Below are 12,592 nucleotides of genomic sequence, written 5' to 3' on the forward strand. Positions count from 1 at the left end.
CAATCTTTTTGTCCAAAGCTGTCAATTTCACACAGGATTAAACTGTTGCGTTTAGGAAGAGATAACTTCAGGATATCTCGAGTCATTTGAAACAAAACTACTTCTAAAATCTTTGACACCAACAATGGCATTCATAGTAAAATGGTCCTTTTCATATACTGCACGCTTTGAAAAAATCTTGCTAGTTGTATTCATAGTAGTTCCAATGAGGTGACTGCCAAAAACTAAATGAGAGGGGAAAGGTTATCTTAAAACCTCATATATTTCAAAATGTTATTTGTTTTAACAGTGTCATATTCAGATGATACTACTGTTACAAGAAAAAAGAATACAAGAGTTGCTTGGCAAGGTAAAGATGAAAATACCAAAATACTCAAGTTTTAATAATGATGATCAGACACGTTTTTATGATTTGCAAAAAAAATGTAATCCTTCTCCTTCAAAGACATTCACAAGTTGTTAGGTTAAAAAGGATCATCTTGTTAGCAATGTTTTGCAGAGATGTGACAGTTGAATTTGACCTAACCTATAAATTTTCATATGTTTTATGGTACTTCCTTCTTTATTTCCAAGAATAAATGGTAAAATTAGAAGGAAAAGTTCAAATTTCATTAATCTTCAGAGTATCTTAGTACACTTGGTAAAACACATAATAAATTAGGTTTTAAGCCAACCGGTTGTTTGTGGGTTTAAGCCCAAGCTTTAAGTCACCAACATTCTTCCATATATGGCACCAGTACTTGCTCCAAGGTCATTAAATTGTCTTTATAGAGACCACTCTAGAAATACAGCCTTGCCATTGGTCCATTTCAAAACTGAGCACAAAATCAACCAACTGTATCAGGACTCACATCATAATGATCCAATTACATCTGAAGGCATCCAAAAGGATTTAATCAAATTCGACATTGTAAAAATCTGATAAGAACATTCAGAACTAGTCCTTAATCCCTGAACAAAAAGTATTCATATACATCTGGGAAGATGATAAATTCTTGTCTTGGTTTGTATTTAAAATAATTTTATTTATAGTCATGACACCAGTAACTGGCATGGGCAACTCCTCAGTAATTGTAGAGAACAATGCCTGATTAAGAAGATGCTCAGATTCCACAAGGTTCCCTAGTTCTTGGCATGTAAAGCACCTATACAAGAGACTTAACCAAATATTAGTAATATTTAGTCAGAGGGGCAGGGGATCCCATTTATGACCCCTGGTTTCTAAGCCAAACAATGTTATTACTGATTCACCATGTCTGCTCTAAGTAATAATAACTGTCATTTTAATTTCTCACAAGGAAAGTTTACTAGTATTTTCTGTTCCACTGCTAATACTATCCGACTTTAGTCAAAAACTTTCAGTGTCACTTCATACTGGTAAATACAGGTGTCACTAAATACAGGGGCTTTGGAACAAGATAGCTTTACTCATATGTCATAGTTTTACTCATAATGTCATCAAAACTCCCCAGGTATACATTTGTCTGGATGGTAATCTTCAGATCTTTTGTCATGACTGGCCCTATATCCTCTGTTTACAGTGAGCTGATCCTAGAACTCAAGTGAAACATTATCCTTCAAGTCAGTTTATATTTCTTGTTTTAAGGTACTAAAGTGATTTTTTGTTTTATTAAGTGTAGATGCTTTTATGTTATTTTTATTACTGGAATGAGAGCATATTACAGGTTTTCAAGACTTTGTTTAAGATTACTTTTTACAATGACATGATCAAAGAACTGACAAGTAAAATCTCCCCTGAATGGTTTTAGATTTCTATATTTAGATTCTGTAATATTAAGAGGCCCCATATCAAAAACTACTAGATACCTTTTTAATTATGTTTTATTTCCCCAGTAAGTTGTTCCTTATAAGTACCATAACCTGGAATGTCTTTGTTCAAAAAACCTTTTACCTAGTGACACAGACTGATATACCCGAATCTGTTGGTGGTAATGACAGGTTGCTTTGTGAACAACCAGACAATTTCAGTTTCATTTTAGGCTTGTTAATTCTAATTTATTGTCGATACACAGTTGTTATAGTTAAATTATAACCCTCATGAATACGAAAATAGATTTGAACAGGGATTTTGTTTCGTTAATGACACCTTATCATGCATTCTTTTTTGTCAATACAAATTCCTTAAGCATTTTATTTGACTTATCGGAAATTTAAGGCGATTTCAAACCGAAACCATGCGAGCAGACTCCTTTTGTAAAAGATGTATTTTTCTCTGTATTAAGCTTGTATATTTGATATCCTGAAACTAAGAACATGCCTTTTTAATTACTGCATTTCAAGGGCAGCCAATTAAATTCATCACTGAAAAGTTTTATTTTAAGGGCACAAAAGTCATCCATGTTAAGTTCCCAAACCTACAAGAATATAAAAGCTTCCCTATGAAAGTTTGAACTTTTATAAATCATATCAAGCAATATTGAAAGATCACATTTTTTATTAAAAAAAAAAAAAAAAAAGAAATAATAATTCAATCCTGAACACCTGATCAGTGGAGTCAGTGAGGAAATTTCTTGTTGAAAGGAGCTGGGGACAATGATGAATTTACACGTTTTTGCAAATAATTTTTAACAAGAATACTTTGTTTCACGAAAAATTCTCTTCATAAAAATGTCATCAAATTTGTGATTTTTCCATAGACTCTCATTTTGAAAACTTAGTGGGGTACAGAGTTTTCAAATTCATCTACCAAAAAGTCAAGCACATGACCATACCTTATACAATATAAAGTTCTGAAAAATCAGGGTTTAATCGAATTCTGCATTGTAAAAAAAAAAGATAAGAACATGAGAACTACTTTGTACTAAGTTTTCATAATGAGAGTCTATGGTAAAATCACAAATTTGATGACATTTTTATGAAGAGAATTTTTTCTACAATGTAGATTTTAATGGAACTTCTCATGATAATAAACTAACATGGTCTATAATATGAGCAGCACCATGAGAAAACCAGCTTAGTGCATTTGCGACCAGCATGGATCCAGCCCAGCCTGCGCATCCGCACAGTCTGTTCAGGATCCATGCTGTTCACCAACAGTTTCTCTAATGGCAATAGGCTTTGAAAGCGAACAGCATGGAGCTTGACCAGACTGCGCAGTTGTGCAGGCTGGTCTGGATCAATGCTGGTCACAAATGCACTATGCTGGTTTTCTCATTGTGTGGCTCATATTATACTTCTTGAAATTTATTCTGTTATACTGTTTTGACAGAGGGCCACTCAGCAGTTTCAGAGATGTTTAAGCAAACTGTGGATGTCAGCTGAGGGACAGTGGAACATGGCGACTACAACTCACCTTCTCAGGAGCAAAAGGAGTAAAAAATGAATGAGATTAATTCTTGAGGATTACAAGAGCTGTCCGTAAGACAGCGCGCTTGACTTTTCTCATTCCAAGTTAAAAGGGACATAACTCTGTCAAAATTCAAATCAGAGTTATGGGAATTGTGTCTCCTGGTGTAGACTTTGATAGTAAATAACTATTTTGAGTTTCCGGTCAAAAGCTATGATAGTAACTAAGATATCTGACTTTATCAAAAACTTTAACCAAAAATTCTAAGTTGAAAAGGGGCATAATTCAGTCAAAATTCAAATCAGAGTTATGGGGATTGTTTCTCCTGGTGATAGTAAATAACTATTTTGAGTTTCCAGTCAAAAGCTTTAATAGTAACAGAGATATTTAACTTTATCAAAAATTTTAACAAAAAATTCTAAGTTAAAAAGGGGCATAATTCTGTCAAAATTCAAATCAGAGTTATGGGGCTTGTTTCTCCTGATGTAGACTTTGATGGTAAAGTATTTTAAGTTTCAAGTCAATAGCTATGATAGTAACTAAGATATCTGACTTTATCAAAAACTTTTACCAAAAATTCTAAGTTGAAAAGGGGCATAATTCTGTCAAAATTCAAATCAGAGTTATAGGGATTGTTTCTCCTGGTGTAGACTTTGATAGTAAATAAATATTTTAAGTTTCAAGTCAATAGCTTTGATAGTAACAGAGATATTTGATTTTATCAAAAACTTTTAACCAACGGCGACGGCAACACCGGGGTGAGTGCAATAGCTCTTTTTTTTCTTCGAAAGGTTGAGCTAAAAATTAGACTGATTATTCTTTAACGAGCAGGCTGACACTACTGATCCTCAACTTTGGAGTTCCTTGCAGATAGGACATTACCCCTTAGCCTCAATAACACTACACCAAACAGAGCTAAAAAGATTAAGTTTGAAATGTCCTGTAAGCAGGGCAAAAGGTGAACTTTTACAGGAAAAATCACACAGTCTTTGCAACAGATGTCTTATAATTCCTTTTTATGTTCATTTTTTATTTCAGTTATGATTCATCTTCTTTGATTTTTTTTCCCCACTCTCATTCTGGACTGAGCTACAACCACTGTCCTGTAAACAGGGCAAAAGCTGAACTTTTGTAGAAAAAAAACCTCCAGTCTTTGTGATAGATGTCTTATAATTCCTTTTTATGTTCATTTTTAGCTCGAATATTTGAAGAGTAGTCTATTTATTCTACTCACCTTGGCGTGCGTCACATCTTGGTTAACGTTTTGCATGCAAGTACATATGGCTATCATTTAAAGGCATATGAAACTAAATGGCTTTGAAACTTATCTTTTCTTTTTCTAGGTCAATTACCACCTCACTGGGTCAAGTCCCATAACTCTGACATGTATTTTGGCCAAATTATGCCCCATTTTGGACTTAGAAAATCCTGATTAAAGTTTTACATGAAAGTTATTATCTCCAAAAGTGACCAAAACTAATGGAGACATTGAATTGAAACCTCACATGTGTCTTCGGGGTCATAAAACTAGGTGATAGCATCAGAGTTATAACTCTGACATGCATTCTGGCCAAATTATGCCCCCTTTTGGACTTGAAAATCTTGGTTAAAGTTCTGCATTCAAGTACATAATTATAGCTATTACTAAAAGGCATATAGCTCTGTAAAAAAATTTTTTTTAGGTCAACTACCAACCTCACTGGGTCAAGTCCCATAACTCTAACATGTATTTTTGGCAAGTTAGTAGAACTAGTATTACTTAAAAGATCCTGGTTTAAGTTTTGTATGCAAGTTACTATCTCCAAATCCAATGCAGATATTGAATTGAAACTACACTGTTTCTTCAGGGTTATAAAACTAGGTTATAGCATCAAGTCCCGTAACTCTGACATGCATTTTGGCCAATTTATGTCCCCCTGTGAACTTAAAACTTCTGGTTGAAGTTTTGCATGCAATTTACTATCTCCAAAACTAATGCAGATACTGGATTAAAACTCTGTAGATACTCCTAACATTAAGGGTAATATTCCTGCTTCTTGGACAAGAATTCAATTAGTCCAGCATTTGCTATCTTCCTGAATTCTGAACTGGGCTACAACTGCTCTTTCTTTGAGGAACCAGGTTTTTTTACCATCTTTTTGTTGATTCAAATCAGTTATCAGAGTAGACAAGCTATTGCAATTCTTACATTAAGCTAATGGAACATTCATTTTTCATTGTTGGGTTTAATGTCACAATGACAATATTTAAGGTCATCTGGCAACATTCAAGCTTTTGATGGTGGAGAAATACCCCTAACTACGGTTTGTTCACAGCAGAGTCTTGGATTGAGCAACCAACCTTCTGTAAGCTAACTGGGGGTTTCCTCACAGGACAAATTTCTACATCCTAAATCAGAGCTAGCTTAACCACTTGGCCATAGAGACTCCTAATGGAGTAGTCACACAAGATACTTCACAGTGTTTATGATTTTTCATGTGCATAGAATAGAGTCTAAGATGACAAAAAAGACTTTATAGAAAAATTCTGGTTGTTGCAGGCAGTTTAGGAGCTGACCAGTGGCAATGTTTTGTTCCAAGAGTGGTCTGCACGCTTGGATGCAGGTAGTCTGTGTTCAGACCTTATGTTTTGTTCATAGGAGAGAACTCTTGAGACTATTCAAATTCTGTATAATTATGTCCCTTTTCCTCTCAAAACATTAGATAATCAGAGCCAGGACTGAGGAAGTCAGAATTATTTACAGATTTTTTTTTCAAAAAAAAAAAAAAAAAGATTATCTAGTCCGGCTACAGACTAGGATCCAGGCTTCTTTCTTATGTATAGTATTTAACAAGGTATTTTCACAGGTGATATATAACATATAACAAGCTGCTGTCTAAATCTAGTTAACTAAAGACCTGCTGCATTAACTTCTTTTCACACAGTTTAATAGAATGAACTTTATGCTGTTGTTTCATTCTTAGTTCTACTTTTAAATTAATGATTTTATATTACGATAAATCTATCATTATGCTGGTTCAATAAACAATTATTACATAATAGCTTCACTACAGGACGGTATTGCCCAAAGGCGCTGGAAATGAAATCTGTCTTGTTTCGTGTTAATAATTTGACTGGTCAACTCATGAAAATTTAATTAACAATGTATTACATATACCCACTGATTCAGAAATGACAAGGATTGGTCAAAATCAATTTCAGCTTGAATCTTTTCATTTCACTTTGTAGCAGTTACTATGTTTTTACCATTCGCCTTAGTTGTTAACAGCAAAATTCTAGATATGACTTGCACTACATTTAATAGTGTGACTTACGAAAAGTTGACACAAATAGTGACAATAGTATAGTATTTTATCCATATATAGGACCTGACATGATTTCTCCATCTGGCCTGCTCACGAGAGTTTAGATAAGGGGCTGGACCATTCCCAAGTACTTGACTCTTTTCACGTTTTATCAGCGTGTGAATTTATGTCGCTATCTAAATATCTGAATAATCCGATAACAGACCAATAGGCAACTGAATTTTTATTTTTCATATTTAGCCAATCAGGAAGTACAAGGTTGTGGTAGCGAGCTGAATGTTTTCAGAAAATATTGTAACCCCCTTTTTCCATTCTTGAAAAAATGTCAAGGTCAGATTCCAAGAAACCAGCTAGTAGGGTTGATATGCAGTGGCGTAAAATGACACTTTGTATTTTGCATATTTCAGTTCAAATTTCACAATGTATGAAGGTAACAAATAAAAGTGCAAATACTGTTTGTCTACCATAGATTGGATAAAGTTCGCAATGGTTTTATTTTCATTACTATTCATGAATAACGCCAATCGCAGTTTTCAAATACTCATGAATATTATTCTGCATCAGGTTTTAAAATAAAACATTCCAAGTTTAGCGAATTCTGAACACAACAACTGCAGCTGCTAACGATGAAATCTCTAAACAGAAAATATGTGAAAGTTACTCAATCTACAACATCTACTCAGAAAATATTAATTTCTTGTCTAATACAATGGATTACAAAACACTCCAATACCCAACAAAACTAATTCATTATTTTACAAAATTCAGGTATAAATTTGATGCTTTTTCAGATATTTGTTTTTTGCACCAAAGCATAGCAAAAAAGATGCACTAATGTCACTTCTAATATAACTACAAAATCTGAACTTTTTGGTTGCATCGCCCCGACACAATTGTAGATCATACGGCGACTTTCCAGCTTTGATAGTGGAGGAAGACCCTAGGTGCCCCTTTGTGCACCATTTCATCAGGACCTTCCATAAGCCAGCTGGTTGGCTTCCTCACTTGAAGAATTCAACACCCTGAGTGAAGCACGAACCAACATCTGTGAGGGGCATGTGATTTGAAATCAGCAACTTTAACAACTTGATCACGGAGGCCCTAAAATGTATACTATGAAATCATTTGTTGGGTACTAATTTTAGTGGGTTTCTGGTAGTATCAATCCATGAAAATAAAACCTATTAAATAAATATAATTCCATTTTATTTTCAGAAGTTGAAATCCAAAAATTCTTATCCCTAAGAAATCATAGCTGTACTGGCCAAAAACCATGAAATTTCATGCCAAACAAAGTAAATAATTTCAGTTAATTCTCACTAAAAGAATATATGGAAATGTTTTCAATTTCAGGTAACCTTCTACTGATATTGTAATTGTTTAATAACTTTAAATGTGTTACTGTGTAAGTAGTTAGGAGTATACTATTTCCCTAAATATTTGAAATGAACTGTATATGCCAGCAGAAACAAGTCGAAGTCAACCTTGAAAAAATCATACTTTTGTCCTCTGTTGACAAAAAAAAATGCACATGTAAATGCATGTTATATCAAATATTTGATTTAGGTTATCTTACTTGCATGATTGTTGACAGTTTAAAATTACTCAAGATACAAACAAATTCAAACTTGCACTTCAGACTGTTAATATGATAAGACATAAACCAGATTTTAATAATTAAATAAAAAACGATTTTAGCGGACAATAAATATTGTACTGAATGATTTTTCTAGAACCAATAGTTTATTATATTTCAAATACATTATTTAACAAGTATCCATTTATTTCATTACATGCTTTCTTGTCAAATTTGTTATTGAATAAGACTCCCTTTTCAATATTTTGAACAACATGAGTTTGTCAGTCTTTATGTTCATAATGACAGGTAAAATATGGAAAAAAAAAACCCAATCATTGATCAGATAATCTGATGTTATAAAATATTTTTGTTTTCAGTGACAGAATACAATATTTGGACCTTTTGTTGTAAAAAATAAATGGAGGATGGGAGTGGTGTTCCATTATTTTTGTAAAGTTTGTGGAGAATGAGAGTGAACTCATCATGACATGAATGGTAAATGACCTTGAAACAAGAAAACACTTGCTCCCAATATGGCTCATCTGACACAGGGGTTATGATGAGAGCCTGACAGTAAAGACTTGACTCTTGTAGTGACATACTTCATTATGTCTGTCATTTGTGTTATCCTTTGAATCTTTATATAAGTTACAATTGAGATACAAATTAGGCTTAGGGTTAGTGCCCTTGCTCAAATCACATCACACAAGTTTATTGGAATCCCAGGAATCACCCAAAAGTTACAGCTGAGGAGTGCAAATACTATATGCATCTCTTTTTGTGTGCATAAAAATGTGAAACCATTTAGTTTGGAGACTGCATTAAGTTACATCTTCAGTAACTCTCTGGTAACATTTGACCACAGTGGTTCAAAGATATTTCTTTTTTGCTTAGGTTTATTGTGGGTAGAAAGTTAAGTTAATTTACTACTTAAGAATGACTGAAGTACTACTTGTATATTTGTAGGTATATATTTTTTCAAGTACTCTTCTACAAAGTGGACTTTACTGCTTTTTACTGCCAGCGAAAATTGGCACTTAATTCTTGTATATGTACATTTGTACACATCAATCAATGTATTGTAGATATATAAAAGAATTTTCATTTCTTTTAGGGAAATATTGTATATGTCCTAAGTTTCTGCTTACCCAGTAACAAAGTAATCAGCATTGTGTGAAAAGGAGCCCAAGGAGTAAAATTGTGGTTGTTTTTTTTTTATCTGCATGAGGAAATGCAAACAGGAGAGTACGAAAATATTTAAGAATTTTAACTAAACCTCAGTTTGAAAGATAGTATTTTTATTAATTTATATGATAATTTTTATTAATTTATATGATAATTTTTAAGTTAACTACAGATCTACCAAAAACACATGGGTGGGCAGTATGAAATTTGGACATTTTACTTTGAGCAAAAACTAATGTTTTGATTATGCTAAAGTTTTGTATAAAATGCAAGAAACTGAAAGTGGGCTCTAAAACAAGTACAAAATGCATTAATAAACATTTTTGGCTTTTCTAAAGACTGGTTTAACAAGAGCTGTTCGTACGACAGCCTGTGCTCAACTTTTCGAATTGTTGTCCCAGAAGCAGAAATATTACTCTAAATTTTAAAATATCTATAGAGTTCCAATCCAGTATCTGCATTAGTTTTGTAGATAGTAACTTGCATGCAAAACTTCAGTCAGAAGGTTTTAGTCCAAAAGGGGCATAATTTTGCCAAAATGCATGTCAGAGTTATCAGACTTGATGCTATCACCTAGTTTTATAACCACAAATACAAGTGAAGTTTCAATTCAATATCTACATTAGTTCTGGAGATAGCAAGTTGCATGCAAAACTTTAACCAGGATTTTGTACGTCCAAAAGGGGGCATAAATTCACCAAAATGCATGTAGGAGTTATGTGACTTGATGCTATCACCTAGTTTTATGACCCCGAAGACATGTGTGATGTCTCAGTTCAATATCTACATTAGTTTTGGAGATAGTAAGTTGCACGCAACACTTTAACCTGGATTTTCTTAGTCCAAAAGGGAGCATAATTTGGCCAAAATACATGTCAGAGTTATGGGACTTGACCCAGTGAGGTTTGTTATTGACCTAGAAAAAGAAAAAATAAATTTCAAAGTTATATGCCTTTAAATGATAGCTATATGTACTTGCATGCAAAACATGAACCAATGTGCGACGCAGGCGCTGATGCGAGGGTGAGTAGAATAGCTTGGTCTATTCTTTTAACAGTTGAGCTAAATATACCAAAACTTGACTGGTTGTTCCTGTATATGACCTTAAAACTGACAAATGGCAAGGTTGTACTCTGGTTCATGGTCATCACAAAATCTTCAAAGAAAATTATCAAAAATATAAGCTCAATTTCTGTTCACATTTATTACAAGCAAAGGATATGACACTTCTTAAATACAGTTCTTTACATAAACTGTGAGTGAATAACTAGAAAAATTACAACTTTTATGATTTACAACATACAAAATATCAGCTTATGTTGTACACAAGTGTTTCGAGTGTCATTCAACTCCAGCTAATCTTTTAAATAAGTCTTAATTATGTTTCCAGTAATAATGTTTCATCTTGTTTCCATGAAGTATCCTTTCTCAAGTGTTATACACAAATTTTTTTTAGTAATTTATCTTGTTGTTTTCTGGTAATGTAAAAGTCACCACTGATCACTCAAGCGAAACTGCAGTGTATTTTGAGGGGAAAACTGTCATATTTTTCTATGATAAACTGTCGCTGCAAACCATGCACTCCTCTTCTGCTGTGAAAACAAGATGCACGTCATCATCCGAGAAAAATCAACGTCCTGAAAATACATAAATGAATGATAAATCCTATGATAAGCCGCAAACAACACAAAATATTTTATATACTGGTACTGCCTGAATAAAAATAAACTATATTGCACCCCAATCTGACTAAAGTACATCTCCTATATTACGCTACGCATAGGATCTGAAAACGACCTATTCATTGCCTCGTTCTGACGGCTCTTTCGCTAGCCATTCAGAGCCTAGCTTACAACATCTTGCAAATCTACATGTAGCATTGACTTTTGATATTTACAATTCTTATGTCGTAATGTATCAGATAGCCGGTTAGCTCAGTCGGTAGGCCACTTGCTTTGTAAACGAGGGGTCCCGGGTTCGAGTCCTGGAATAACCGCATATTTTTCTTACTCTTTGACAATCGAACAAGTCGTCTGATTGGATAACATAAAAATAGCAATAATGGAAATCCAAAATATACAGAAGACGAATGTGAATGGGTCGTTCTCAGATCTTCGTTTAGAAGATCAAGTACTTTAGTCAGATTGTATTGCACCCACTCCTCCAGTCCCAACTCATTAGAAAATTAATTAGTTTGACTGTGTTTTCCATGATAAACTTCAAAATAAACATCTCTCCACCTTAGGTTTAAGTGTGAAACTTGCTGGTTACTTGTACCAAAGTTCTATGTAAGTTCTAAGTAAATGGTCAAGTGGTAGCCATTACAAACTAAAACAGTGCAGAGAAAAATGACAGAACACATGATCCTAACTCAACTGATATGAGATGATTCTTGTCATGCAAGGAGCAGATGCCAGTCTCAGTTACCTTTCACACACAATCTACTAAATGGCTACAGCTCATTGACAGTAGCCACCAATTGGACTTATATGACATAGAAACCTACCTGACATCCAAATAAATATTTTCTAATCAAGTCATTATTTTAATTACTGTATGCATAAACATGCACATGGAATATATTAAACAGATTCTATCTCATCTGCATTTCCTGTGAAGCTTTTATCAACCACACTATTCCAGTATCTTGTATTTCATTTGCACTTATATTATGACACTATCAACATTACATTGGAAATGTTAAACAGAATCCAACCCCTGGATTGCATGACAGAAAACATATTGTTAAACTTCTGGTTAAAACTAAAACACAGTGTATGTAATAGGAAGGAAAGATGTGATGTACTACAGAACCTGATACAACTGAAAATGTCAGAGTATCATCTCTCTCTCTCTCTGTGGCTGTCTGTGCTACCACAGAATATAAGCCAACATCTGGTTCCAAACAAAAAGAAATAATTACATGACTGGTATAAAACCTCTAAATTCATTAGATTCCCTTTGTTTGTGCATTATGCAAAACACATGACAACCATAATGAATGGAACATGAAAATATGCAATTAAAACTGTTCAAAAGTTCATAATTAGGCTAACAACATGTAAATTGTTTTGTGTATCATATGCGTTAACCAGTATATCATATATTTTAATGGCAACTTTTTTGATGACCTTTAAAAAGGTTGAAACAAGAAAAACAAGAGCACCGCCTTGCGGGTGCTGACGCTCATCTGATTTTTTTTGTATAGTAGAAATA

At 33.6% G+C, this 12,592-nt stretch overlaps 1 long non-coding RNA gene across 1 annotated transcript in view; it reads right to left on the bottom strand.

The window, feature by feature from the left end:
- Positions 1–10,560: 10,560 nt before the first annotated feature.
- The window catches only part of LOC123525438 (uncharacterized), a 39,020-nt gene continuing 36,988 nt past the window's right edge, over positions 10,561–12,592 (bottom strand). The window contains exon 4 of the long non-coding RNA XR_008370104.1: positions 10,561–11,013. This is a non-coding gene — a long non-coding RNA (uncharacterized LOC123525438). The remainder of the gene's footprint in view (positions 11,014–12,592) is intronic.

Source organism: Mercenaria mercenaria, chromosome 3 (genome assembly GCF_021730395.1).
Source record: "Mercenaria mercenaria strain notata chromosome 3, MADL_Memer_1, whole genome shotgun sequence".
NCBI classification, from domain to species: domain Eukaryota; kingdom Metazoa; phylum Mollusca; class Bivalvia; order Venerida; family Veneridae; genus Mercenaria; species Mercenaria mercenaria.